General features: G+C 43.5%; 1 long non-coding RNA gene across 1 annotated transcript; it reads right to left on the reverse strand.

Moving 5' to 3' along the window:
- Positions 1-4,674: 4,674 nt before the first annotated feature.
- LOC142013419 (uncharacterized) lies at positions 4,675-19,819 on the reverse strand. Its single transcript, XR_012645637.1, has 4 exons — positions 19,410-19,819; positions 15,940-16,103; positions 15,503-15,572; positions 4,675-4,758 (listed from the first exon to the last, which is right to left on the reverse strand). It is a non-coding gene; the product is annotated as an uncharacterized LOC142013419 (long non-coding RNA).
- Between the last annotated feature and the right edge of the window lie 4,508 nt (positions 19,820-24,327).

Consider the following 24,327-nt stretch of genomic DNA (forward strand, 5'->3'; position numbering starts at 1 on the left):
TTTATTTCAAAGAAAAGTGTGGGGGTGTGTGTGCTCTCGGGAGTTCTGTGGTGTGGGCGTGGGGGCAGGGAGTGTTGTGGAGGATGGGAGGGTGCAGTGGGTAGCTCACCAGCAGCTGGCCCTGCCAGCGTTCACCCCGCAGCCTGGTCAAAATGGGCCCACAGGGCCTCCCAGACCCGGATCCCCTCAGGGTCGACCTGGTGACTGGGGGCTGCGGGTGGCTGGATGTCGGCCCTGCCAGCCTCTACAGCCCAGCCCTGGAAGAAGGCCTCTCCTTTGCTCTCCACCAGGTTTTGGAGTGCACTGCATGCGCCCACAACCTGGGGGATGTTGGTGAGGCCTGCATCCAGGCAGGTGAAGAGACACCTCCAGCTCCCTTTGAGGTGGCCGAAAGTGCGCTCGACCACCTGGCGCGCATGGTTCAAGCACATGTTGAACCACTCCTGGCTGGCTGTGACTTGGCCCGTGTAAGGGTGCATGAGCCAGGGCCGGAGGGGGTATGCTGCGTCTGTGACGACGCAGAGGGGCAGGGTGGTGTCCTCCACAGGGATCTCCTGCTGGGGGATGTAGGTCCCCGCCTCCAGCTGGCGGCACAGGCATGAATTTCTGAACACCTGGGCATCGTGGGTGCTGCCAGGCCAGCCGACATAAATGTCCATGAGGCGGCCCTGGCTGTCCACCAAGGCCTGCAGGACCACGGAATGGTATCCCTTCCTATTGAGGAAGCGTCCTCTGCTGCACTCTGGGGCACGGATGGGAATATGGGTCCCATCCAGAGCCCCAAAGCTATTTGGGAAGCCCAGGCTGGCAAACCCCGCAATGGCGGCATCCGGGTCCCCAAGCCACACGAACCTGTGGAGGAGCAGGGCATTGATTGCACGGACGACCTGCAGGGGAAGGACATGAGAGAGCACCAGTGAGGGGTGTGCAGTGTGTGTCTGGCCCTCCCCACAGGGCTCTCCCCCTCACCACAGGGCTCCCCCCCGTCCCCACAGGGCTCCCCCCTCCCCCGGGTCCTCTTACCTCCATGAGGACAGCTCCGACGGTGGCCTTGCCCACGCCGAGCTGCTGCCCTACGGTTCGGTAGCTGTCTGGAGTGGCCAGCTTCCAGACAGCGATGCCGACCCGTTTCTCTACTGTCAGGGCACGTCGCATGGGGGTGTCCCGGTGCTGTAAGGCAGGGGTGAGCCACTGGCAGAGCTCCAGGAATGTCTATCGGCTCATCTGGAAGTTCTGGAGCCAGTGGTCGCTGTCCCACTCGCCGAGCACCAGCCGCTCCCACCAGGCCATGCTCGTGGGGTATCTCCACAGCCGGTGGCGTGTGCAGCGGTGGGGGGGCTGGGAGGGCAGCAAGGTCTGGTGCTGCTTCCTCATCCCCTGGGGGCAGCTTCTCTTCCACAAATAAAAGATGGTCAGCTGCCTCCTGCATAGCACTGAGCAGGGCAGCCACTGGTCCTGCAGGGGTGGGTGTGGGGGCCTCTGGCTGCTGCTGCTGCTGCTGGGGGTCCATGCTGCTTACACAGGGTGTGCGGGCTTGTGGCTCTGCAGACCGCGTGCTGTGCAGGCTGAGTGTGTCTGGGAGGGGCCCTTTAAGGGAGTGGCTAGCTGTTGCCCTGGAAGTGCTAGTCCGCCCTGTGACCCCGTCTGCAGCTGTTCCTGGCACCCTTATTGTGATTTGGGCCGCTTTGGTGTGTAGACACTCCCCTGCAGTGCCTACTTCGATGTAGTGCTGCCCAATGTCGACGGCACCAGCCCTGGAGGATGTGTAGACGCTATTCATCGAAATAGCTTATTTCAATTTCGCTACATCAAAATAAGCTATTTCGATGTAGCGTCACAGTGTAGATGTAGCTTTTCTCATGGAAATGCCAAAAGGGCCCTTTCTTAGCAGTAAATTGTGCTAATCCTTTACTGCAGAACCTCGGGGTGGAGGTGTCAGTACACATACCAATTTCCAGCAGAAGCAGCAGCAGCCGCCACTACAGGGCATATAGCTCATTTCTAAGCAAAAATAAAGTCTGCTGCTGAACAGCCTAGAGCTTTGTGAATCAGTCTGCTTTCTTCTGCACTATGTAGGTAGATGGGTCCAGGAAATTTCAGTCATCCTCTATAGCTCTGCTTCCTTTTTCAGGAGCTCCATCTCGGAGGGGGAAGCGGGGAGGGAACCAGATCTGAATCTATGGTATTAAACACTTGGCACCAACTTCAGTGCCAATATATATAATTTTGTGTGCTGCGTATTTGGTTGCATGCCAATTTTTACCAATGATTCTAGCATGTGTGTGTATTAGATGATGATAAAGATTACAAGAGAGGAAGAACATTTGTGTTTTTCTCTCTATAACTTGTACCATGACAGTGATGCCTCATTCCATATATTGCTACTTATCAGAAAACAAGCCTTTGCACATTATACCAACTTCATTGTAGAAAAGAGTGATACAACCTCAAGCAATCTGTAAGACAAATTATAGCACTGTTTCACGGCTGTGCTGACTGTACTGTACAGTACAGCTCTGTGCTGGTGACTCACTACTCCAATTTCAGGAAGTTGATGAGTCACACAGTTCCAGCCACATACACTCTCAAAAAAAGCAATTGCCAACAGCTACTAGGAGAGAACCCTAAAAAACTGCCTCTATTTTGACTTTAGCTCTTTCTGCAAATAGGAACACAGGATGCTGGGATGTTATGGTAAAAAAAGGAGGAACGAATGCTGGAAAGAAATGTTAAAAAAACTAATGAAATTATCGACAGAGCAAAAGACAAATATAAATGGCCTCAGTAAAATGCTTGTATATGCCTCATGAATTACTCCCAATCTATTTCCTGTTCTTAAAGCCCTGTAGAAAATATTTCTCCATTGTTTCCATTAATCATAAAATATCAGCAATAAACAGACTCTCTGGGCCAATTCAGTTTTTTATTCCTGGTTTAATTCAGTAATGTGGTTTAGGACCACACAGGATATAGGTAGATTTCAGCTTTTGAAAATTTGAACTGACTCTAATTGCCATGCTAATTAATATACTTAAAACATTACTAGCAGAGGATGGAAAACTGAAATTTTAGCCATAAACTGAAACTCTAAATTAAGAACATTAGTCCCACGTTACAGGAATCAACTGTCTTTCACACACACTAGTTCAACCACCAACAGATAGGTTATAACCAATGTCACGGTTAACTGATAGCCCCTGTAGGCTGGAAGCTTCATAACTGGAGGTAGTAAGACTGTCTGATATGAGGTGTAACTGTAGACAGGAAAATGAGGACCAGATAGGACCATCACCTCCTCATCACACATAGGCTACGTCTACACTAGCCCCAAACTTCGAAATGGCCATGTAAATGGCCATTTTGAAGTTTACTAATGAAGCGCTGAAATACATATTCAGCACCTCATTAGCATGCGGGTGGCTGCGGCACTTCGAAATTGACGTGGCTTGCTGCCATGCTGCTCATCCCCACAGGGCTCCTTTTCGAAAGGACCCCGCCTACTTCGAAGTCCCCTTATTCCTGTGAGCAGATGGGAATAAGGGGACTTCGAAGTAGGCGGGGTCCTTTCGAAAAGGAGCCCCGTCAGGGCGAGCCGCATCAATTTCAAAGTGCTGCGGACACCTGCATGCTAATGAGGTGCTGAATATGTATTTCAGAGCTTCATTAGTAAACTTCAAAATGGCCATTTACATGGCCATTTCGAAGTTTGGGGCTAGTGTAGACACGGCCATAATGCTAGATTGTGCCTTTAGACACAAATGCTAAACATGCTGTGGCATGTGGGGAAGAAAGGAGAGCAGGAGCCCATTGGAGATGGGACACAGTTTAAATGCCACATCCCAGCTCCAACAGACTGGCAGGGAGAGGAACCTGTGGCTCCTGTGGCAATTTAAAGGATCTGGGACTCTGGAGACTGCTGCTATCTCAGCAGCAATGGTGGCAGCTGAGGGCCCTGAGCCCTTTTCAATTCCTGGGCCCCAAAGTAATTGCTCCCCTTCCCTACCCCACTTAACAGACCTGATAGAGATTGCCCAAGCAATGACGTTCAGATGCAAGTCAGGAAGAAGATCTTAATTTCCTCAAAGGAAAGATATTGAAAACAGATATTTCAGAGCGGATAGAACTCTAGGCTAAATCAGTTCTCCAGGGATTACTTCTCCCATTGGTTCAAAAATATTATTAGAACTGTTATTACTTTAATGTCCTCATTGTGATTAATGCTGTACTAAACGAAGGTTCTTGATCTAAGACACTTCTGTTCTTCTAAGTGATATCAGCAGTGACGTTTAGACACAAAACATGCCAAATAGTACAATGTCCAGTCTCAGACTGGTGTTGATTTTTAATTTATGAAGTCATCTCTATAGCTGATTATTCTTGAAAATTAGTCTTGTGTCTTTTCAGAAAGGATTGGACGTTTTGGAAATGAGAATTATAGAGACTGATCTGATATAAATGCTAGCACAAATGAGGAGGAGGAGAAGAATAAGAAACAGAATATTAAGGGATTTTTTTGTCAGCTAAATCAGGCACAGACAGACAGTTTGTAAAGGCCACAAGAAAACTAGTCAAAGTCCTGGTAGATCTACTTACCACAGTCTTCACTAAAGCAAATTGTTGGTAGATGCTCTCCTGGTGACTATGCATACACTTCTCATTCCGGGAAAGTACTAGAATTGACAGGAAAGTGCATTTCAATCACTTAGTCCCCACTGGATCCATCAGTGTCCACTGATCAGCTGGGTAGCATCGTTGTACCTGAAGTTAGGTAAAAGGAGTGAAAGGGAAAATCCCAGAAAATCCCAGAAAAATCTATCAGTTGTGTGACCTTCAATGGAGCCTTAAATATTTGCAAACATATCGCATCGAAGCTTCCAGTAGCTTGTATGAGATGGAACTTGCAGGAGCGGGGAGGAATGAAGAAAAATAAGAATGTTAGGAATATTTGTTTTGTAGTTTTCAAAAGGACCTGATATACACAAGTACCCAATTTTTGCTCTTTCTGCTTTTGCCTCCTCTTCCTTTGCTCCCCACCCTCTTTTCTCTTCCATTTTGCCTCTGTAAATGGGGTGGTGGGAGGAAAAGTAAAGAGAAAATCAATATCTGAAACTTTGTCATAAAATAAAACAGAAAATTTCAAAAAGTGAACTGAGTGGAAAAATTATTTGAGCATTGTTGAGACAATTGTTTGCTGGCGAGGGGAAAATATTTCATCTGAAAAAACTTCAAGCAGATTCACTATATGTTGCACCGCTGAGAAATGACACTCTGGTTCGTCAGGAAATCCTGGGTCAGAGAACCCAGGAGCATAAGAATAGGAGGGCCAGCTGGGGTTAGGGGTGACAGTGTTGGCCGAGAGCTAGGGGGCAGCATGAGAGTGGGGCCAGAACCCCATAACAGTCCAGGCCCAGAAACAGTCACTCAATAGGAGGCTAGGACTGAAGCCCCGTAACAAACCCCAGGAGCGCAGGGCTGGGGCTGTAGCCTGCTAGCAGCCCCGGGAGTGTGGGGCTGGGCCCGGAGCCCCAAGTCCGGAACCAGAGCCCAGGAAGTTGGCAGCAATGGAGCAACCAGTCCAGCCAAGTTTGGGTGAAGGGTGAGGTAGGGAACTTGCTGGGGTGATGGCTTGCAAGCAATAGGTGGTGGGCTTAGGGGCTGGTAGCAGGGGATCTCCCCTAGTCTAGTCAACTCTCCTGTTCAGGACTGTCAGGTCTGAACAGTGCTGGACCAGAAAGGTCATTCATCTCCTTTGAATCACACCTAGTTCAGGTGTTCCAAGATGTTTTTCAGATAACATTATCATGGCAAACTTCTGCTTTAGCTCCTCTGAGCCCCCAAAGGTGGGGCAGCAGAACAGCAGCAGCTGCTATGTGGGGATTCATCCTAAGCCATTCTGCCTGCCCTGCAGCTGCTAGGAGGAGTCCAGAAAGTCTGAGAGCAACATGCTTGACAATTCTCCTTAGGGTTGTCCCAGAAGGAATGAATACATGCCGGCTTGCCCCGGTGCCCCAGAAACATACATAAAGTGGGAGGAGAGTTGGGGCTGGTCTCTCCCCAAGATGACTGATGATGCCCCCCTGTAGTACATTGCAGCACACTGTCAGGTGCAGTATCTGGGAGAAGGATGCTCGTGTAGGCCTGCCACGGGGCGGGGGGGGGGGCATGGGGGGCAGAGGGGCAACTGCCCAGGGTCCTGGAGCCCTTTTGAAACCCTGCAGTAGCACCATTCTGCTTCTCTGTGCCACTCTGAGAGTTGGGAAGAGGGCCCAGCACCGTAGTCCAGATGGGGCTAAAGGCTTGCTGCCTTCAGCCCCAGCCCTTCTCTGCCTGAGCTTTTTCCCTCCCAGGGCCACTCCTTGCCACTGGACCTACAAGTGATAAGTCTGAATTCTGCCCTGATCTTTGTCAGGTACATAGGACTGGGAAGAAGGGCAAGAGAGCTCTGTATACTTTCTCCACAAAGCACTTCTGCAATACAGGAAAGATATTTGCTCTAAAGGCAGTATCAGTTGCCCAGGTTACACAAGGATCAGAGCCAGAAGTCATTGTGGATAAACACGTACAAGTGTGTACATTTATCTAAACCTTTTTCTGAAATTTATCTGAAATGTGGACCTGAAAACAAGCTGTCTCATGAAATATTCAGTGCTTTCTGGTTTTCATGAGGTCTGGCACTGTGACAGGAATATCGTATTTCACATGCTTTCAACAGAAATCAGACAGCACCGACATGCAGACAATGTTTGCAAACTGAACATTTCTAACGTCTCAAACACTCAAGTCTGATTTTAAGGGAAGTTTATGATTTGCATTCTTTGCATCCAAAACAGTTCATCAACTCTGATCATTAAAAATGTCCTCTAATAATTTAAGCAGTGTTCTTTATTTTGCTTTGCTGTCAGACTCTTCAGAGCTCTGTGTTGCATACTAGTGCCTATACAAGATGAGAGCTACATATTCAAATATGGTGGGAGGAAGTAAAGGAATATAAAAGAAATAATTCTCAGCACCACCGTTACTTTTCTTGGGGCCAGACTGTGATCAGTACTTCTCAAGTACATGGAACTGTAGGTCATGCTAGATGCCTCCCTTACATGGTGTGCGCTAAGGCCCACAACAAGAACAATTCCTATAAGCAAGGATTGCTCACTCCTTTCTTCAGTGAGAAAATTTTCTGAAAGGCTACAAAGAGAGGGCAGGATTTGGCTGTACACATCCTTCCCTCCAGATCAGGCGTGTCCAACCCGCAGCCCGCGGGCCGCATGCGACCCTGGACAGCTAGTAATGCGGCCCCACAAGATCGTAAACTTTTAACATTATTATGTGATTCATATATATTAACTATATTATATATTTTATATGCGGCCCAAGACAATTCCTCTTCAGTCAATGCGGCCTGGGTAAGCCAAAAGGTTGGACACCCATGCTCCAGATGTTAACAGCAGCCCTTTGCGCTCCTCTGACAGCTCTTGTGTTTGGCTGCTTAAATTCTGCAGCTAATAGCTATGCTGCAGTGCTCTATCCATGAGCAAACAATTGCCCCTTAAATTCACACAAGTTATTCAAAATGCAACACGCGACAATAACCATGGGCAATATTGTCCTCAATGCGGTTTAGCTGTCCATCTCACCTTCAGTCTCCAAAGGAGCATTCAACCACCATGAAGCACCTACTCAGCCTGTTTTTAAAATGGCCTTTATTTCTGTTTGGCTGCCCCATGCAGTTTTGTGAGCCAGTGCTGCAAGGGGTAAGCCAGTTCTTCCAAGATCACAACAGGAATGTCTACATCCCCCGTTGTAATCTTTGGGTGTGGAAAGAAAGTCCCCCACCTCCAGCTTTCCGTACAGGGCAGTGTTCCTCAATATGTGTGCATCATGGACCTTTCCAGACCACTCCAATTTGATGTCTGCGAAACACCTCCAGCGATCCACAAGCACTTGAAGCTCCATTGAGAAGTATCCCTGCCTGCTGATGTACTCAGTGGCAAGATGGGCTAGCACTGAAATAGGAATATGTGTACCATCTATTGCCCTCTCCACTCTCCCTTCAGTTGGGAAATCCCATGTCTGCAAAATCAGAAATGGGGCCCAGCATTTCAGAAAAGCCCAGAGTTCTGTCTACTACTGCTGTCGAAGTAGTAGCAGCAGCGGCTGGAAGTCCGGGCCCCTTTGAAAAGCTGGGCCCTGGGGCAACTGCCTCCCCTTTGTCCTCCCCTCCATGGTCCCACAACACCTAGTGATGAATGGGTATCTCCAGGCCCTGTGGGATACATACCCACAGTGCCTTGCTCCTGCTTTCAATTTGGGAGGTCTCAATATGAACACAATCTGTCAACAGAGGAGTAAGTGTGAACACACATTAGCACCTTTGCCATTTTTTTGTGTTAATATTAGTCTCCCCAACATACCCTAAACCTCTGGAGTTACTTCTCTCAGGACAATGGTCCTCTATAAGGCCCTATATACAAACCTGTGTGTAAATTACCCACTCTAGGCCTTAATATGGACATTTATGCTTTGAGGTATATATCGCGAGCTTTTGTATTCCTGAATTTTAGTCAGCTCCATGGCACACCAGATTCAAGGTGTTGTTGATCATAATCTAAAGCCCCTGAAAAAGTAGACTATCATAGCCCTTAGTATACGTAGCTCCACAGATAAAAGTAGGACAAACCATCATCACCAATTTACTTAATGAGGTAACCACTGGCAGCACAAGAAACCTGATCCCATCAAAAGCACTTCTGACTTTCCATAGGACACAGTATCCTGTTCACTGGCAAGACTCTTGTCTGTCTTGAGATCAATATATGCCTAATGCAGGAGTCTGACATATAGAAGGTTTAATTTTTACCTGTGTGGAGCCAGTCTCTGATCTGCAGATTGTTTACCATGGATGAAGGTAAATTTGCTTTAGTGTATTCTCTAAGGAAAAGGGGCAAAATGTTTGCCTGGTAGTCAGTACACAGTTTCCTGGGAACACGAGGGGCATTCCAGGCAAAACTTAGGTAACATATTTAACTACTTGCATATGGAAAGCTGAGTGCAGAGCCTGAAAATGACTTAGTATCTACTCTCCCCTTCTTAGGCTCGATGACTGCAAACGAATTTCAGTGAAACTAAGATGTTTTGGGTTTCACAGCTGTATATGGAATTACAGAAAGAGCTAAACGTGTAGAAAAATATATGCTTCCACTAATGAAATGTGAAAAATCCAAGAGACCTAATAATCTTGCTAGAGTAAGAATACTTCTGTTTAACCTTTTTTAAACTGTTCTTCTGGCTCTCATTTTTACTTTGATCAGAGGAGAGGTTGTATGTTGTTTTCAGAAGGCTTAAGCTGGAAGATCACAAAACCCAAGCTCCTGACTATTTTAGATGTCCTATTATAAAACCACTAGTTGATTTGCAAATATTTTATAACTCTCTTAAAGTAAGTTTTTATACTGTGCATCTTTCTTCTTGAGTCTACACATCAATCAACACACCAGTGTCATGCTTTGCGATAAGCCTACTGTATTAAAAGTAAGTTTTAGCAATTGCAAATTCTTAATATCTACAAAAAAAGAGATTAGGAAATTAGGGTAAATATGCTGAATGTTGTAGTGCTAAAAACACAACCAACATTAATAGTTTGATTTGAGAATTTTTAAGATATATATTTCATTCACAAAAATCTTGAGATGTATGTTTTTTAATCTGCACTATGAAAAGCAGTAGGTAATAGTGTTACCTCTTTTGAACTTAGCATCTAGTCAAAGTTTGGGGCCTTGGGAATGTTTCAATCAGAAGTATTAATTGGCAACATCATGCTTTTATTTTTTTTAAAATGCAGTTTTATTTCCCTAGGCTATGGCTACATTATAGTTGCCGTTTTGGGATATATTTGAATCCCAAAATAGCAAACCCGTGGCTAAACACCACGCTCAAAATAGCTATTTCAAGCATGGTTTTCTGGTTCCGGTACCCCTTGCAATACACAACATGAGGAGTAGCAGAAACTTTGAAATAGCCATGTATTTCAAACTTCTGTGCCACGTGCATGGCACCAAGATCGAAATAAATTAACTCAAAATAAATTACACAGTTTGCAATGTGCAAATTTCATTAGTTATTTCAAATTATGGCTACAGTGTTGCCATATCCTTAAAGAATGTACAAAGTCCTGTGTCCCAGAACACAGAAAATAAAAGGAGCAGATTCTTCGCTTACTGCCTCAAGCCTTTCTAGCCAACAATAGACCCAAAAGCTCTCTAGGTTTAACCAAAGTCATGTTGCACTTGCAGGTTTGAACTTGGTTTTCTTTCCTCTTTTCCTCCGCCACTCCCTGTTCTTATCTGTGATCTCAGCCTGCCTGTGTTCTCTTCCCACCCCACTTCACCCCACCCTCCGAACATAGTCAAACAATCCTCATCCAGAAAGCTCTGTGTGGGTTCACACCTTTTGTCTTGGGTAAGGATTATATTTTCAGTTACAACAATTAAAGGGTGAGTTCACATTTATCATCCTGGGATTTTAAGACAACAAACTTTTGCACAAAGCTCATAATAGGCTCTCAAAACAAATTAAACAGAATGGAATACAGGCATCCTTGTTTTAACTCCAGTGACTAAAACAGACTTACATTAGGAGTTAACTCAGCCTGTTCATTTAGAATAAGAGCTTGACTAGTAAGAAAAGCCAAAAAAGATTTTGAGGAACAGCTAGCCAAAAATTCAAAAAACGATAGTAAAATGTTTTTTAAATATATTAGAAGCAGGAAGCCCGCTAAAAAAGCAGTGGGGCCCTTGGACGATAAAGATATAAAAGGAGCGATCAAGGGAGACAGTGCCATTGCAGAGCGATTAAATGATTTCTTTGCTTCAGTCTTCACGGCTGAGGATGTTACAGAGGTTCCTAAATCTGAGCCAGCCTTTTTAGGTGACAAATCTGAGGAACTCACTCAGATTGAAGTGACATGAGAGGAGGTTTTGGAGTTAATTGATAAGCTGAATAGTAACAAGTCTCCAGGACCAGACGGCATTCACCCAAGGGTTCTGAAAGAACTCAAATGTGAAATTGCGGAGTTATTAACAGTGGTTTGTAACCTATCCTTTAAATCCACTTTGGTACCAAATGACCGGAAGACGGCCAATATAACACCAATATTTAAAAAAGGCTCTAGAGGAGACCCTGGCAATTATAGACTGATAAGTTTAACATCAGTACCAGGCAAATTAGTAGAAACACTAGTAAAGAATAAAATTGCAAGGCACGTAGAAGAGCACAAATTGTTGGGCACAAGTCAGCATGGTTTCTGCAGAGGGAAGTCGTGTCTAACTAATCTATTAGAATTCTTTGAAGGGGTTAATAAACATGCGGACAAGGGGCACCCAGTGGACATAATATACCTAGATTTCCAGAAAGCCTTTGACACGGTCCCACACCAAAGGCTTTTATGTAAATTAGGTGGTCATAGGATAGGAGGAAAGATCCTTTCATGGATCGGGAATTGGTTAAAAGACAGAAAACAAAGGGTGGGAATAAATGGTAAATTTTCACAATGGAGGAGGGTAACTAGTGGTGTTCCCCAGGGGTCAGTCCTGGGACCGATCCTGTTCAACTTGTTCATCAATGATCTAGAAAATGAGGTAAGCAGTGAGGTGGCAAAGTTTGCAGATGACACCAAGTTGTTCAGGACAGTCAAAACCAAAAGGGATTGTGAAGAACTACAAAAAGATCTCAGCAAACTGAGTGATTGGGCAGCAAAATGGCAAATGAAATTTAATGTGGGTAAGTGTAAGGTAATGCATGTTGGAAAAAATAACCCAAATTACATGTACTACATGATGGGGTCAAATTTAGCTACGACAGATCAGGAAAGGGATCTTGGAGTTATAGTGGATAGTTCTCTGAAGACATCCACGCAGTGTGCAGCGGCAGTTAGTAAGGCAAATAGGATGTTAGGAATTATTAAAAAAGGGATCGATGATAAGACAAAAGATATCATACTTCCCCTATATAAAACTATGGTACGCCCACATCTTGAGTACTGCGTGCAGATGTGGTCTCCTCACCTCAAAAAAGATATATTGGCATTAAAAAAGGTTCAGAAAAGGGCGACTAAGATGATTAGGGGCTTGGAACGGGTCCCATATGGGGAGAGGCTAGAGAGACTGGGACTTTTCAGTTTGGAAAAGAGGCGATTGAGGGGCGATATGATAGAGGTATATAAAATCATGAATGGTGTGGAGAAAGTGAATATAGAAAAATTAGTTACCTTTTCCCATAATACAAGAACTAGGGGACACCAAATGAAATTGATGGGTAGTAGGTTCAAAACTAATAAAAGGAAATTTTTCTTCACACAGCGCACAGTCAACCTGTGGAACTCCTTGCCGGAGGAGGCTGTGAAGGCCAGGACTCTATTAGGGTTTAAAAAAGAGCTTGATAAATTTTTGCAGGTTAGGTCCATAAATGGCTATTAGGCAGGGATAAAGTATGGTGCCCTAGCCTTCAGAACAAGGGCAGGAGATGGATGGCAGGAGATAAATCACTTGATCATTGTCTTCTGTTCTCCTTCTCTGGGGCACCTGGCATTGGCCACCGTCGGCAGATGGGATGCTGGGCTGGATGGACCTTTGGTCTGACCCAGTATGGCCATTCTTATGTTCTTATGACTAGCTAGGAGATTCATGTGCTGCAAGACAAGAAGTGAATCTACTGTGGACTAACCTGCTAGACTGGCTGCTTCTACTCTCACCCCCTCCTGTTGGAGATGGCAGGGTAAGGAGGCAATTCAAAGCAGGCTAATGAGGTGCTAGTGTGCATATTTAGCACCTCATTAGCATAATGGCAGACACGCAAATTGTGAAGTGCAGACTTTGAATTGCAGACTGACAGTGTAGATGCGGTCAGCTTCAAAATAAGCACCCCCCCCGCAGCATTCCCTTACTCCCACGAAACTAGATTAGAGTAAGGGAATTTTGAAGTGGGGGACTTATTTTGAAGCTGCCTGCATCTACATTGTCAATCTGCAATTCGAAGTTTGCACTTCGAAATTCACATGGCCACTATTATGATAATGAGGTGCTGAATATGCACATTAGAACTTCATTAGTCTGCTTTGAATTGCCTCATTACCATACCATCTCTGACGGGAGAAGGCGAGTGTAGAAACAACCACTAAGTTACAATATACAGATACTTCACACAAAGTTTCACAGTTGCACTTTGACCTCTGCAGCAGTACTTTAAAGGGCCCTACAATAATTTTTAGTGCACAGTGTCAGGATTCTCACCAGAAGTTAGTGGGTGGTACATTAGTGAGCTGTAGATTTATTTACACTCTGGTTTGCCATGCACTAAGTCTCTATGTAAACATCCCTATAACAAGGTCTATCAAAACAGAAAAATGTAAACAAGTTAATAAAGTAAGCCTAACTTCTGAGGGAAATTATAAACCTGTCTGTCTGAGTAAATTATGGAACAAATAGAAATATGGAAGGCAAAAGAAGTAACATGGGAAATTACTGAAAAGTAAGCAGGAGTAAGAAAAGAAAAACAAAGTTGTGCCTGATTCTCATTTCAGTGATGACAGCACTGTTTTTACTTCCAATTTTTGCCAGGTATAAGGAAAAGGGCTGTGTCTACAGGGGCACAAATCTTCAAAATAGCCATATTTCAAAGATTACTAATGAGGCGCTGAACTGAATATTCAGCACCTCATTAGCATTAGGACACTTCTGGCTGCGGCGCTTCGAAAGCCCCGCTTTCAAAAGCGTGTGGCTCGGCGCGGCTACACAGGGTCCTTTTCGAAAGGACCCACACCTTTCGAAATCGCCTTATTCCAATCAGTGAAGCCGCGCCGCAGTCGGAAGTGTCCTAATGCTAATGAGGTGCTGAATATTCAGTTCAGCGCCTCATTAGTAATCTTCGAAATGGCCATTAGCATGGCTATTTTGAAGATTTGTGCCTATGTAGACACACCCCAGGAGAATTAGTCCTATTTATTTTTCAGTGTAGTGCCAATACTGTCATCTAGTCCTGTGGCTATGGAAAAGGAAGATGCAAAGGAACGGGTGCAGTTCTGCTTTGCAAAAGGAGACCAACAAAATAAATAATAATAATAATAATAACAACATAAAAACCTACCTCTTAGGGACAGTGTTTGGGAAGCCTACACGTGTCCCATCAAAACAATTCAGCTTATATATCATTTTGACATTTTGGAAATGAAATGTTTTGGGGGCTTTATTTTAAATGATTTTCTAGTTCAAATTAACTTTAATAATATTGAAAGGCTAGAAAAGGCAAAAGCAAACTAAGCATTGTTTCAGGTTGAATGAAACAGTTTTTTGAACCTGAAACAAATTTTTGTACCTGTTTTGCCCAACATAGAAAAAAATCATTTCAGAGAGCACTGAAACTAATATTTTTGGTTTGGACAGTGAACTGACAAAGTTTAAAGGCTTCTTGCTGCTTGTGGCATTCTTCATAATCCTTTTTTTTTGCGGGGGTGGGGGTGGTCTTGTTTGTGCCTTAACAATGTACTTTGCAGCCTCCTCCTCTATAAATTTTTGTACCTGCTTGATGTGGGTCAAGTGATCTTGGACATCACTAGCATCTAAACTAGACTCGCTTAAATCAAGATAAACTGGAATCTCGTTTAAATCTTCACTGTCATCATTGTCTAGGCTATGTATGGGCAGCACAGGCTTCCTGGCATAGGATAAGTTCATAAGGTGTAACGCCTGTTGAGTTATGCCATGATGTTTGGAATGCAAACAAGTCTCCCTGTATCATCTTTGGCCATTCCTTTTGTTCACCTTCTCTTTTCTATCTAATTGGGTCACTCATCTGTCAGGGATTTGACCCTTACTCTTTTATCTGTTTGCCTCAAATGTTTGTGATATGAAACTACTAATGTAAAAGATTTATAAAAGATATTCCAATATTCACAATTACTAAGAGTTACCTTACAGTGATGATATACCATGGTGTTAACTGGTGGTTTGTTCATGATAATTGTAGACTAATTTTAACACATTAAAGATTTTAACAAATCTACATTGTCCTCACTATTGTGAATCAAATATTATCCCCAGGTCACACATTAGAATTTGAAGCAGAGAACAGCAGAGACTTGCACAAGATAGCAGAAGAAGGGAATGTTACAGCTGTATTTAAAACTCAGGAGTTTCTCTTTCCCCATCCTTTCCTCAGACCGTTTTTTTCTTTGTCTCTGTCAGTGAGCTACTGTACATAGTATAATTATGTTGTATACAAAAGATAAAGAGCCTTTTAAATGTATTTCTTACATTTTACTGAATTCCCATTGCTTTTTTATTTTATGCCATATTATTAAAATTGGAGGGTACAAATGATCCTTTTTATATTATATGCTCTAACTCTGACCTCTCTCTTTTTAAGTCTTTCCTTTCTACATTAACTAACCCTAGTGTTCTTTCACAAAAAGTCTTAGTGTAACTTGAAATAAAAACGATTTCTGCAGAAATTTTACCTTTTCTTTTTCTCCTAGCACTGTATCTTGCTTCTGAAGAAAATATCCCATTGGCATCACAATCTTGGCTCTGGAAAAAGAAAAGAAATTCTGTCTTTCCTGCAGCTGAGAGCCAGAGCAAAGCAGGTAACATTAACCTTTTTTTCTTTTCAAAGACCAATTACATGCACTAACCACAGCTTTCATGACATTCCTGAAAATATAGCCTGGGAGATGAAAACTTCTGGGAGCAACTAAGTGTTGCAATCCTGCTTGGGAGACACGATTAGTTTCCTTTCTTTCTACCGTGCTTCATGGCTGTTTGCTCTAACTTCAGGTACAGTATTTAACCTGCCAGGAGGCATCAGTTCCAGCTGACTGGAAAATTATGATGCAAAACAGAAATGAAGAGTTGTCAAAATGTTCCCTCATTTTTCCTTTTGTTCTCTTACCCTCACCAAGGAATAGCAGATTGCAGGTATTTTGATTCTCATCCTTTCTGGAGTATAAACCTTGGTTCAGCTTCTCCCACCCCTGCCATATAGCTTTAGTTGAGGATCCAGCCCATGGTTTGCAAGCGACTTTCAAATCACGATAGCAATCTACACAAAAGGTGGTAATACTGTGGGAACAAGAATCATTTGTGTGAGGATGCATTCCTAAGCTCAAAGGAAATATTGTACTTGTTGCAACTAGCCAAAAAGATGGATCCCTACTAACTAATAGCATTTGTACAGAATGTGAATATACTCCCACAGGATATGCAAACATGCAGAATTTCTTGTAACCATAAGAACTCTTGTTATTTAAATGCATATATTCCTACCCTGAGACTTAATGCTTGAATGATCTCAGCTGCATAAAATGGACTGAGATACCAGTACCCACTAGGAAGGCATATTTTATTTTCCTAAAGACATTGCCACTTGTGACTTTCACGGTGTAAGTGTACTACTTAAATCACCACTTTTCCCCTCTGTCAGTCTTACAAACATTCATACTTTTTTGCTGTCACTTTGGGCAAAACACTTGATTCTTTTGCTTCTTGAAATCCAGCACCATAGGACTGCGGCCACACTACCCCTCCATTTTAGAAGGGGCATGTAAATTATGGCCATTTGAAAATGCAAATGAGGTGCTACCATGCATATGCATTGGCTCATTAGCATAATAATGACTGTGCAAATTTCAAAGCTGCTAACTTCGAAGTGCTGACCGGCAGTCTAGCTGCAGGTGGTTTGAAATATGCACCCAACTTCGAAATTCCCTTACTCCCAAAACAAATTGGGAGGGGTAGTGTGGCCACAACCTAGATGGCCCTAAATTGTAAGGCTCATATAAGGCATATACTGGTGTGCCCTCTTCTAATTTTTTCAACAGTTCTACCTTTTGCTGTATTGATATTTATACAAGCTTATGCTTTGCAGCATTACCGACCACTGCCACTCCTTGCTGGTCTCTCAGAAGACATATCCGGGGTAAATCACAGCTAAATACAGCACAGACCTCAAGTCTAGATAAGGCTGGACCTTCTCTGACATTAGGGAACTTGTCCCCGCCCACAACAAGCAGACAGCCAGCTAACTCTGGGAGGGAGGGGGTGCTCAACCCTCCCTTCTGCTCCAAGCCCTTCCCTCCCTCCACCCCTTACCCAAGACTGCACTCTCTTCCTCTCCTATTCCAGCTCCTGCTCCACTCCCGCCCCCACAGCATCTTTCCTGACTCCTCCCCTGAATGAACCTCCCTGCTCTTCCCTCTCCTTTCCTGAGACTGAACCCTGCAAATCAGCTGATTTGCAGCACTCAGGAAGCTCTGAGAAGGTGTGGGAGAAAGACCTGGTGACAGAATTCCAGGTGAGAGGTACAATCTGAAGTTGAGTTCCTCATGGTCTTGGGACCAGTCTTATTTAATATTTTTATTGCTGAATTTACAGCAAAAAAAAGTGTGAGCTAATAAAATTTGCATATATCACAAAGTTGAGGAATAATCAATACAGAGAAGGTCTGAAATATCACATAAGATATGGATGACCTTGGCTGTGTCTACACTTGTATTTCCCTTTTGAAAAAGGAATGCAAATAAGGGAAATTGAAAATGCAAGTATCTTATGCTCTATTTGTATCTTTGCTCTCTTTGGAAGAGATTCTTTCGAAAGAAAAAACACAATGTAGGTGGGGCTCTTTCCAAAATAAATCCCATCTTCAAAAGAACCCTTCTTTCTGAAACAAAATTGATTGTGCAAATGAAACATGGGATATGTAAATCAGTGTCTCATTTGCATTTTTGATTTCCCTCATTCAAAAGAGGCACGCAAGTGCAGACACAGCTCTTGTGAACTGGAATAATAGGAAGGGGGTGACATTTAATGCTGCAAAATACAAGGGCATGTGTTTAGGGACTAACAGCAAGAATTTTTGCTATAAATTGGTGTCTCGTCAGTTGGAAGTGACAGAGTCAAAAAACCTGCATGTATTGGTTGATTTCAGGAGGACTAAACCATCAATGTGATGTGGCCATGTAAAGGGTAAAATCCTGACCTGGTCATCAAGTGAGACATTTCCAGTAGAAAGAGGGAAGTATTAGGACTATTAACCAAGGTGCTGCTGAGATATCATCTGAAATATTGTGTACTGTTTTGGACTCCCATATTTAAAGAAGATGAATCCAAACTATAAAAAGGTGCATAGAAGGGCTACAAAAATCATCCAAGGAATGGAAATTGTACCTATTAAAAAAGAATACTTAACGAATTTGGCTTGTTTAGCCTGACCAAAAGAGGGCTGATGGGGGATATGACTGCTGTGTTTAAACACATCAGAAGGATAAACACAAAGGAGGGAGAGTTATTTGGGTGCAAATGTGGATACATGAACAAATTACTGGAAATTGGCTATCAAGTTCAGGCTTTGAATTTGGCAAAGGTTTTTGACTGCCAGAGGAGTGACGTTCTGCAACAGACTTCCAAGGGGCAAAAACCAAACAAAAAACTCTGGCTTCAAGCCTGATCTTTGTAAATTTATGGTGAGGTTGATATGGTGCCTGCAGTGGCTCATGGCCCACTGGCAGCTGCTAATAGCAAGAGTACCCAGCTGCTGAAGATGGGACATTAGGTAGGAGTGACCCCAAGTTACTACAGAGAATTCTTTCCCTGTTTCTCCCATCTGGGTCTTGCCACATGCTCAGGATCTAACTGCTTGCTATATCCAGGCTCCGGCCCAGGTCAGTTTGATAGGGACTCTGGAGGGTTTTTCTCCTTCTGCAGCATAGGGGATAGTGTACTTGTGGGGTTAAACTAGTGTAAATGGTGAATTCCCTGTAACTTGAATATTTGAAATCATCATCTGAGGAGTTGAGTAAATCAGCCTGAAGTTAGGTTTTGTACCCTGCAATGGGAAAGAGGTCAGACTAGATGATCATGATGGTCCCTTCTAACCTTAAAGTCTGAGTCTATTAGGTGGAAGGGTGGCAGAACTAGCCTCTTCCCTGGCATTAGATCTTTGCTGAAGGGCATTTCATTGTCTCTCAAAAGACTTGGTGGTTTTGTCATAAATAATGTTGCTAAGGAATATCCTTTCTATATATTCATGAGCATTTGTGTATATGTTTCCTGATGTCTGTTTGGACTTTATATCTGCATTCATTTTGCATCTGCGTTTAGTATTTATGATAATAATGCCCACTACACAGAGCACAATTAAAATTTGCTTTTCTCTTCCTAGCTGCAGATGAAATATTACCAGTTCTAAGATTATTTACATTATAACTATGGTACAATGAGCCATTATTAATATCTTCCCTACAGATGTTTTTACCTTCATTCACCATTCACATTTGTCACAAAATGTTTTATTTTGCTACATGTAAATTGCTTTAGCATTTGGACCAATAGTCTTAAGATGTTTGGCCAAATAAATGGATCAGCACTTGCCTAATCACTTTGAGGGTTGAGAGCAGAACTGACGAAAAGATGAAATTCTCCTCAGATCTTTCCTTCACTGATGTAGTAAGAATTAGTAGCACAATGAAGGTGAAGCCTTCGTCTCCAAGAAGAAACAATCCCTGCTGTCTTACTTGCCCGACGAAGTGGTATTTTGAAGCAGCTTCTGTGTTCAGCCAGAAGTGGCACCGTGGCACTGGTTTGAGTCAGAGAGAAAATAAGGTTATTGGCTGATGACGAACCTGCAAGACAGAAACCTCAGAACTTATACTGTTTAACCCCCAGAAATTGTATTCTAAAAGTCTGCAATATGACAAGTCAGAGGAAGAAGCTATACAGGGTGGTTAGAGGGAAGTTTTGCGGTGGGAGGATTAGCCTCATGGAAAAATACTTTCTTCATATATTTTCTGATGCTATAGCTAAGATCTGAGGTATTTTTTTACTCAGTCCATAGTCAGGCGAGTTTCTCCATAGTATCTGTGGAGGTGGCCTGATTAAAAAACAGAGCTCTTCAAGATTTGGAGCTCTTCTCTAATTTGTATTTTACTGACATTTATAATCTGAGTAGTCTCATTGAAAGTCAATGGAATCATTTAGGAAATGCAATTTTATACTTGACTATGCCCCAATCCAGGCTAAAAACAATAGCTTACCTCTGTAGCAGGTTGAACGATAAAAGAAGTGGTCCTGAATTGGAATCTGCTGGACTAGAAAAGGTCAACACCAGCCCCTTTGGTGCTGTTGGCTGCAGGACTTCACTCTAGCAGCAGCAGAGAGGCAGGCATTGACCGACTGGGAACTGGAGGGGTGGTTAGGGGAAGAGGCAAGGTGGCTGCAGAGCACTGTGGCCAAGAGACAGTGTGGGGCAGGAGTGCAGCCCCATGGGAATGCAGCAAGCCCCATGGCTGGTAGGCAGTGCTCCTAGTCCTATGCACCAGCCACAGGGCTGTGCTCCTGGCCCTCAACCACAGGGCTGCACAATCACCCTGCCCCTTCCCTCACACGTTCCTCCCTGTCTCTGCTCCTCTCCCTCTGAGCTTCAATGCCCCAAAGGGGCTATTTGTGGCTCTCCGGAAGCTCTGGAACAGCAGTGAAGTAGCTGCTGAGCACATGGCATGGCCTTCCCCATGAGCACTCCCACAGGGGTGCCAGATTGCAGAAATCTGGACTACAGCAGTCCAACCTGTATGAGCATCCAGGACTGACAAACCGGGATCCTTACAACCAAATGCATAGCTAGCCATTAAATAGGCCATGCAGCTCATTTTAAGCAGTGTTGTAGTTTAAGGTCTCAGTAACAGTTTGTTCTGTACATTTTTTCTATTCATGTGAGCCTAGCATGCTCAGCTGATCTATCAGTTATTTATATCTTGTACTTTCTTTCACCATGTAATAATAGAGTAATTGTTTTGATGTTTCTGTGCCTTAAGTCATGCGGTATAATTTTATATCCCCATCAGACACTTAATCATCAAGGTCCCTTGACCCTGGAAACTCTATTTTATTAATTCCTGAGGCACAAAGCTCACTCATTTCATGCTCAGTTATATTCCAGTATTTAAACTTGGAATTGTGATGAGCTGTGTGTAAGAACAAGCGTATCATTGCACTACACCCTGAGTAGACCAGAGGACCCGTGATGATGCTCTGGATAGGATCAGTCCTTACCTATATGCAGAACACACAGTTGTGTAGGGCACCCAAAGATTTGGGGTATTAATGTCCATACATCTGCTTTTTTTCTAGCACTGCTCTGTGGCTCTGCTTACACCAGAGACAATCTAGTGTAGATCTATACTAGGGAACAAAGTTGAGCTCAGATATGCAATTCTAGCTACACCATTAGTCCAAGGCTCTTCAGGCTACGGTGGTGAAGGGCATACCTTACGCCACATGATAGTGTGGAGCATGGGTCAACAGCTGAGCGCAGAGTGATCGATTTTGCTGCATCTTAATACATGTGGAAAAATCCAACTCCAGAAGATCAGCTGCAGTGGGATCAATTGTCCAGTAAATATAGGTTAACTGTAGGTAACTACAAAGTGAAAAGCTGGCCAGCCCTATCAGCAGAACCTGTGAAAGAGCCATTCAAGTGGTAATATAATATATGAAGATACACATCTCATAGAGCTGTAAGGGACCTTGGGAGGTCATGGAGTCCTGTCGCTTGCCCTTTAGGCAGGGCCAAGCATCATCCCTGCTCTTCTTTTTTAAAGCTATTTTGCCCCAGATACTTAAAGGGCCCCTCAAAGATTGAGCTCACAACCCTGGATTTAGCAGGCCCATGCTCAAACTGATGAGTTATCCCGCCCTCTACCCCCATGAAGCCATTTGCCAACCTCATCAGTTTCTGCAGTTATTGTGTTAGTGTACACTACAGCACCTTAGTTTAAATTTGTTTTAAAATATTTCATTAGTGTCCTGCTGAAGATTATGAAAATTGCATCTCAGAGAACCCCACCCCTCCAGCTGCCATGAGGCATATGGGCATCAGTTTAATTGTACAGCATAGAACCCCTTAAATTCCCAGTCTGGTCCTGCTTTGGAACAATACCATCAAATCAGGACCATTTGGAATTTGTCAAGCCAACCAGTGGTCATTCTGGGGTTATATTCCAAGATCAGTAGCTGAATGCCTGTGCTGTCATAGGGCTATAATTCATAAAGTAGTGTAAAGAACCTGAAAATGAATGAGAATTTTAAAAGTCCAATAGTAACAGATCTTAAATGCATACTCTAAATGCTTGTAGCTGTTTCTATCACTTCACACTGACTTCAAAGTGATGTTTAGGGTTGTTGTGTGCACTTTTGTCATTGTGTGGGTGGGTTGTGTTGATTTCTGTGTGAGTGGTGTTGTGCGGGGAGAGTTGTGTGGATTGGTGGGGTTGGCAAATGAAGGGTGCATTCTGTGTATATGTTGAGTTGTGTAGGCTATTCCCCCTACCACATTCACAAAGAATAGAAATCTGAGAAAGAGCAAGAGGCACTGCTGTCAAGGACACAGTGAGCAGATTTAGGCCTTTCCCAGAGCCCCATAAATATAAGACACAGGTTGACAGCACCGTAAATTAATTCTCAAACGAATGTTCATGGAACGAAGCCAAACTAAATAGGTTTGTGCTGCGCCTTTATCATCATCTCAGGAGTGTCTTGGGGAGAGTGCAATGCAATAGGTCTGAATCACTCCTCAACAAGATGAGCAAAGCTTCTTATTGCAACCCCTTTTGGCCCACAAAAAAAGCTAAGCCAGTATTCAGCATCTTATGGGTTGGTTCTGCAAAGAGGGAGGGGAAAGGAAAAAAAAAAAGGTATTTTTGTTGCAGTCTGTTTAAAAAGAAGACACCTGAAGTCACGTATCCCTGACCCCACGTAGCAGGGATCAAACAGGAGACAAGACAGTTTCATTTCTCACAGTTCCACCCGTCATTCTGCCCAACAGTTCTCTCAAACATACTACACATGCCTCTTGGGCTGGCTTCAGGCATCCTTACTGCTTTCAGTGTCTACTTCAATGATATTTCTGCTGCTTCCCTCTCAGACAGACAGTTCCATCAAGCAAAGAGCCCCTAGATTTTCAGTCAGCTCCCAATGAAAACCCTTTGCCAGCATAACTCAGCATGTGACCAGCTTTGCATGTGGGCTGGGCGTTGGGTGGTACCTTGCATGGTTTCAGTTTACTATAAAAATGACCTTAATTGATGCTTACCATTTATCTTGACTGAAAGGTAGCTGTTCTGCCAATCAGCTACATTCAGTTTTCATCTAACCCCCAGCATAATGTTACATTTCAGGTTGGTCTTTCATCTGAATGGCTGTGTCTACACTAGCCCCAAACTTCGAAATGGCCATGCGAATGGCCATTTCAAAGTTTACTAATGAAGCACTGAAATACATATGCAGCGCCTCATTAGCATGCGGGCGGCCGTGGCACTTCGAAATTGATGTGGCTCACCGCCACGCGGCTCATCCAGACGGGGCTCTTTTTGAAAGTCCCCTTACTCCTATGAGCAGATGGAAATAAGGGGACTTCGAAGTAGGCGGGGTCCTTTCGAAAAGGAGCCCCGTCTGGATGAGCTGCATCAATTTCGAAGTGCCACAGCTGCCTGCATTCTAATGAGGCGCTGAATATGTATTTCAGCGCTTCATTAGTAAACTTCAAAATGGCCATTTGCATGGCCATTTCGAAGTTTGGGGCTAGTGTAGACATAGCCAACATGAACATCTAAATGCTTTGTCTGTTCAGCATGTGTGGTGGAATAATTTAATCAGGGAGGGGGCACAAATTCATAGATGATTAAGAACATTTGAAATGGTAAGATTTGGAGAAGGGGGTACACATCTGACTCATTATAAAAGTTATAAATAGTAACCTAACATCTCATGACATTTGAAGAGCTATATAATTATGGTGCAGCACTTAGTCTATCAAAATTAACAGGAAAGATTGCCTCTAATAATACCAGAGTAATAAAACATGATTCAAACTTTCCCCCCCCCCATCCCTTACTGATTCTTTACTTTAAAAGCTCTGAGGGAATTAAATGAGAAAAATACCAAGGAAGGAGGCATTTATCTGCATGGTTGAGTCTATTTGGAGGCAGTGGCAAAATCTTTGGCTGATGCCCTGATTGCAAAATTCTTGCACTAGGAATTTTGTTATACAATAATAGATAACCTGCCAATTTGTTACTAAGGGCTGACTTTCTTCCCCTTTGCAATAACAAAGAATTACATATGCAAAATTGCAAAAAGGAAGACAGTGGGTAAAATAACTTATGTAATTCAGTTTCTTTATAGAGTAAACTTTCAGGTGTGTTTCAATTTTGTAATCCTGCTCATCATATCGGGATACTTCTTGCTATGCTGCTGTATGCTTTGTTTTCATTGGGTGCATTACAAGAAATCTCAA

Source organism: Carettochelys insculpta, chromosome 5 (genome assembly GCF_033958435.1).
Source record: "Carettochelys insculpta isolate YL-2023 chromosome 5, ASM3395843v1, whole genome shotgun sequence".
Taxonomy (NCBI): Eukaryota; Metazoa; Chordata; order Testudines; family Carettochelyidae; genus Carettochelys; species Carettochelys insculpta.